Source organism: Microplitis demolitor, chromosome 9, assembly GCF_026212275.2.
Source record: "Microplitis demolitor isolate Queensland-Clemson2020A chromosome 9, iyMicDemo2.1a, whole genome shotgun sequence".
Lineage (NCBI taxonomy): Eukaryota > Metazoa > Arthropoda > Insecta > Hymenoptera > Braconidae > Microplitis > Microplitis demolitor.
In genome coordinates this window covers 12,847,489-12,853,601 of record NC_068553.1, presented here as the reverse complement: position 1 = coordinate 12,853,601, position 6,113 = coordinate 12,847,489, and positions in this window count along the sequence as shown.

The following is a 6,113-nucleotide window of genomic DNA, read 5'->3' as shown; positions in this document are numbered from 1 at the left end:
CTATTTTAAGCATCTTCGAGTTTAAGAAATCTAAGTACCGTCCTGTGACCTACGACTCGACGCCTGCCTTTTTAGTGGCGACATTAAAAAAAATCCATTCTCTTTCTAATCCGTCTGTTTGTAAGCCATGGTAAACATTTTTATGGTTTTATTTTAATGACGATGTTCTTTTTTACCCTAATCCTATTTGTTTGACGATTGAGATAAATTATGCGTCACGTATGCCGCATCTGTGGCCAAAAAAAATTATTTAAAAAATTTTTTTTTTTTTTGTAAAAAAAAAATATTTCATATATTCATAAAATTATTTACCGTGTTTTATTTTCTTTATTTAATTTAATTTTTTTTTCAAATTATTTTAAAGTAGACTATATGCGTATATATAAAAAAAAGATTTTACGAATAGGACAAATTCATAAAATTTTCTTGTAAAATTATTAATATGTTCTTTTTCAAAAAAAAACTTTAAGATATAATGTTTGTAAGAAGTTTATGCTAAGGAGAAAAGAAATTCCAAAACCTTAAACTATTATTTGAATGTGATTTCTTTCCGGTCTTCTTGGTGTAATTATTACTATGATTTTAATTTTCTTTTAACTGTTTTAAATATATTACTTTATCGTAGGTTATAAAAATTTCTTCATTTCTTTCTTTTTCTTTCTATTATTTAGTTAGTTATTTTTTTTTGCTTAAAATTCTATATACATTTGCATTAAAATTATCTATTAAATAATGTATAAAGTAAAACTTAATGTACAAATTCTTAATTTTATATTAAAATTCTATTTGAGTCTATATACTGTCAAAAAAAAAAATTGTTTTTTTTTCTGTCTTCTTTTTTTTTTTTTTTTTTTTTTTATATTTTTACTTTTTTTATGAAAGTTTATAGACTGGAAGCTTATTTTTTTTTTTTAGCATTATTACTCAATTTCAATCCGTAGCAGATATTATTGGTACTATCATTCTTATTAAAATTTCTGTATAGAAAGTAAATTCATTCATTAATTATAAAAGTTATTAACATGATGCTTTTTTTTTTTTTTTTTTATATATATATATATTGTTTGAGAAGGCAAAAAAAAAGAAAAGAGTAGAACAGGAAGGAAAGAAATATGAGAGGTACAGATTTCAATGTATCTACAAAAAGACGCATGTGACTGGGAGGAAAAAAAAACCTATTTATTTATAAGCAATTTTGGCTCTATCACAATGAATGATTTTTCTCTTTCCCGTTTAATATTCGATTTCTATATCATTTTTATCAGGAAATATTTCTGTAACTTTATACGAACCTAAATAATTATCATCAAATTTACCATGTCTCTAATTCTTTACTAAGAATATATTTTGGCCTATTTTGAAATTTACTGGGTTAATTTTTTTATCATACCGTACTTTGGATCTTTGCTTTGAATTTTCTAAATTTTGTCTTGCTTCTTTCCATGATTCTAATAATCTAGTTGCAAGTTCCTTAACAAAATCTGCGTATGTAGGAATCTCGTCTAGATAGGAAAATTCTGATGGTAATCGTGCTTCTTTACCAAAAACTAATTTATACGGCGTGAATTTCGTACCTTCATGTACACTTGTGTTGTAAGCAAAAGTGGCATGAGGCAACCATTTATCCCAATCATCATGACTCATAAAATGTTTAATATAATCAGTTAAAACTTGATGGCTTCTTTCGAGAGAACCATTTGATTGAGGATGAAAAGCTGTTGTCTTAATTTGTTTCATTTTGAAAATTTTGGCTACGCAACCCATTACTTTACCTATAAAAGCTTGACCTTGGACTGTTGAAATTACTTTCGGACAGCCGTGTTTTAATATAAAATTCTCGACTAATGCTATCGCGATATCTTTAGCCGTCATGGACACTAAAGGTATTGCAAAACAATATTTTGAAAGATCATCTTGTATCGTTAAAATATATGAATATCCGTTAGCTGAAGTTTTATTCGGTACTACTATATCTAATGCTAATTTATCCCATACTTCTGCGGATGTGTCTGTAATGACCATCGGCTGTTTTGTTCTTATTCTAACTAATTTCTTTTTCTGGCAACTAATACATTTCCTAACGAAATCTTCAACATGCTTTTTGATATTGTCCCAAAAATATTTTTGTCTAATTCTATTATAAGTTTTAGTTACTCCTTGATGTCCTGCTATTGAAGTTTCGTGATTTTCGGCTATTATTTTTTCTCTTTCCTCTACTGGAGGTATTATTATTTCATCTTTGCAAATAATTATTTTTAAATCGCTACCTTTGAAAATTTTAGTAATAATATTTTTAATTTTCGTCCAAACTGTTTTTGATAAATTGCTTCTACCTTGAGAAATACTAACTGATTTTATTTTTGATTTTTCCATATATAACTTTAAATTTTTAAAAGCTTTACAATCTTTTTCAGTTGGTGTATCTCGACTATCACTTTGAGTTACCAACGCGAGTACTTTCTTTTTAGATGATCCTATCTTGATTACTTGACCTGTTTTATAATTAGTTAAAGGGCTTAATTTTAAATATCCTGACACTAAAAACTGTTTCCCGATTTCGCTTGGTACGGTACCATCGGCGTTAATGAAACATAAATAATAATTTTTCTGCATTTCTAAGTTATCTCTTGTTTCGTGTACGTTCTCGTTACTGTCGTCGTTTGAAGTATTTGAAATTATAGATATATTACCGTCAGAGTCTATTTCCTCGTTAGATAAATTGTCGTTTGCTATTATGATCGCATTGTCGTTTGATTTGTTTTGATTTCTGTCCGAATTTAATTGTGTCGAATTTTGTCGTATGTTTATTTCATTATCAGATGAGTTTATCTGTTCGATTTGGTCAAAGTTTTGGTCATTAAATGAATTTATTAGTTCTATCTGTTCGAAATTTTTGTCGTCAGCTGAATTTATCTGTTGATCGAAGTTCAGGTCGTTGAATGAATTTATTTGTTCAGGCGATTTTGAATTTCGATCAACAGGTGAATTTAGTGTAGGGTTTTGTGATTCTCTACGTGATGTAGTTTGTTGTGAATTTTCTGGGCTTGTATTTTCGTTTATTATTGACAATCGATCATTAGTTCGTTTATTATTTAAATTTTGTTGACGTTTAATTGCTTTTAGAGTAACCATTATGTCTGGTAATTTGGGTTATGAATTTTTATTATTTGGCTTTTTCGTTTTATTTTTAAAATTTTTCGCAAGATGTTGTATTTTATTCGGAATCTGTTTTTGTGTATGTGTATGTTCGTCGTAGTCTGTACAGGATGAACATGTTTTGAGTTTACGTTTTCTAGTCGATCTACGTAGTTCTGGTGTAATTTTATATGTGTTTGTTCTGCATCAGTACCGTGAGATCTGTTCTTGTCTGCGTCTGTTAAATTTGGGTTTATTTTTGTAGTGTTTGTTTTCGTCTTTTCTGTATTTTTATTGGCTATATTTTCCTGTGTTATTGAGTTAGTTTTTATGGTTGTTGTTTTGTCGGGTGATTTTACTGTCAAGGGTTCAATTACAACAGAATTTTCCCCTATGTCGTTAGTTGAAATGTTTATCTTGTTTTCTGGTTCGTTATGAATTACCGCAGAAACGTCCATAAGTTTTGGATAATCGCCTCCTTCGTCAGAAGACCAAGGAATTGCACCTCCCATGTCTTTTTTATTTACGGATTTGGGTGTGATAGAAGTTCTTGGAGTGATAGGGATTGTTTCGACAGGTGATTCAGTACTAATGTCATTTGAATTTTCTGAATATATTTTTGAATAAGTCATTTCTGTCTCGTCAGTGTTCGATTCATTGTCAGAAGTTTCTGGAATGATTATTTTTTCAATTTTCTTACTTAGTTTATTTATTTGTCTACGTGTACGTATCGTAGAAGAGGGTGTAAACTCTGCCATTTTAGTTGTCCTTTTGATTTGAGAAGGATTAAATTTATATTTATTAATTTTTACATTTTTCTTATCTGTCTGTATTTTTGGATTTGGATGTGTAGATGTAGCTTGTGTTTGTACGTTGGGTGGTAATGATAATGGAGTGTTCGTGGTTTTACCACTTTCAACTTGCGGATTTGGGGATTGAGGTGATGGTGTTAAATTACGTGAATTTTTATGTTTTGGAGAGTTTATAGAATTATTAGAAATATAAGACAAACCGAAATCTGTCATATCGGATTCGTCACTTAAATACGAAGGGTTGTCTTTAATGAGTTTTTTTCTCAGAGTTACAGCATCATACATGTCTCCTGATGACGACGATCCGTCAGAATAATCAGGAAGAGTTATTGATTTATCTGGTTCTGGATTTGATACGACTTTGCATTTTGAATTTTTATTTAATTTTGCATTCTCGTTAGAATTACGTATGCGATTTGAATTTTCGTTAGAATTTAATTTATTTTTATTATTTTCATTTTGATTTTTAGAATTGAAGTTTTTATTTATTGAATTTGAATTTAGTTCTTGAGGATTATTTGTTTCCAAGTTTGTGAATATTTTATCATTTTTATTTTTACTTAAATCATCTTCGCTTAGTGATTCAGTGCTCGAAAATTTTTTGTATGGATTATATCGTCTGACGTCAGATCTTTTCATTTTAAAATTTTTATTTTTACCGATATATCCGTTTATATTATTTTTAACTAATCGCCGGTCGCTAGGGTAGCTAATCCTATTGCCGTCGCTAGTAGATTTGACGACTGAGTCCATAGTATTGTTACTGACTGGCCCAACCGCTTGAGTTTTTGGCTCAAGAATTTGACGTTTTTCGACCGAATCTTCTAGACCGACCGCTTGAGTATTTTGCTCAAGATTTTGAATTTTCGAATTTATTTATCTAACTCCGTCGACTGAGTTAGTCGCAATTTTATTTTTATCGCAAATTATTCTCTTACTTGGAGTAATTTCCTCTGAACTTGAATTATTATTTTTGTTAAAATTTGTAGGTAATTTATTTTTATCGTTATTCGAGCTAATTGACTCTGAATTAGTTTTACATTTAGGTTTCTTTTTAAAGACTTTACCATCGTCTGAAGGATCTGAAGTCCTCAACCCAGCGATTCCGGGTTTTCCAGGTCGTCATTTAATTTTAATTGGATAAACTTCGCGGTTTTCCATTATTGGGTTACGCGATAAAGCGTCCGCGTTTGTATTTATTTTTCCCGCCTTATATAATACGGTATATTCGAACTATTTAAGCCGTTCTCTCCATCTAATTACACGGGATGTTGGGTCATTCATATTATTTACCCACACCAGCGGTCTGTGATCGGTGACAAGAGTAAACTCTTTGCCATAGAGATACGGTATAAATGTTTTCATACCAAATAAGGCAGCGACCATTTCTTTTTCGGTGGTCAAATAATTTTTTTCGTGTTTGTTGAGCACACGAGACGCTGCTGCAACAATTGTGTCTTCGCCAATTTTGCCTTGTGAGAGGATTGCCCCAACTGCATAGCCCGATGCATCGGTCGTTAAGATAAATGATTTCGAAAAATCTGGATACTGCAATATCGGAGCTATACATAGTTTATCGCGCAAGGTTTCAAAAGCTATCTGATGTTCAGGCGCCCATGAAAATCTTGCGTTTTTGCTTGTAAGATCGGATAGGCACTTAGAGATTTTTGCGAAATCCTTGATAAATCGCCGATAATAACCAGCAAGTCCAAGAAATTTTCTCACTTGTGTTGTGTTTTCAGGTGTTTTGAAACATTTGATCGCTTTAATTTTATCGGGATCAGGTTTGACACCGTCGGCAGATATAAGATGGCCTAAATAAATTACTTCTTTTTTTAGAATTCCCATTTATCGACTTGTATAGTTAAATTCGCACTTCGCAAACGTTCGGCTAATTTTTCGAATTTAGTGTTATGTTCTTCTAGAGAACGTGCGTGAATGACTATATCGTCTAAGTAAACAAAGAGATCTGCTCCTTGTAACCCGCGTAAAACTAAATCCATTAACCTTTGGAACGTTGCTGGAGCATTTTTAAGTCCAAATGGCATTCTATTAAACTGGTAATGACCATGAGGAGTTGTAAATGCTGTTTTATGTTTATCCTTTGGATGCATTTTAATTTGGTGGAATCCAGATTTTAAATCGAAAATTGAAAAATAAATTGCG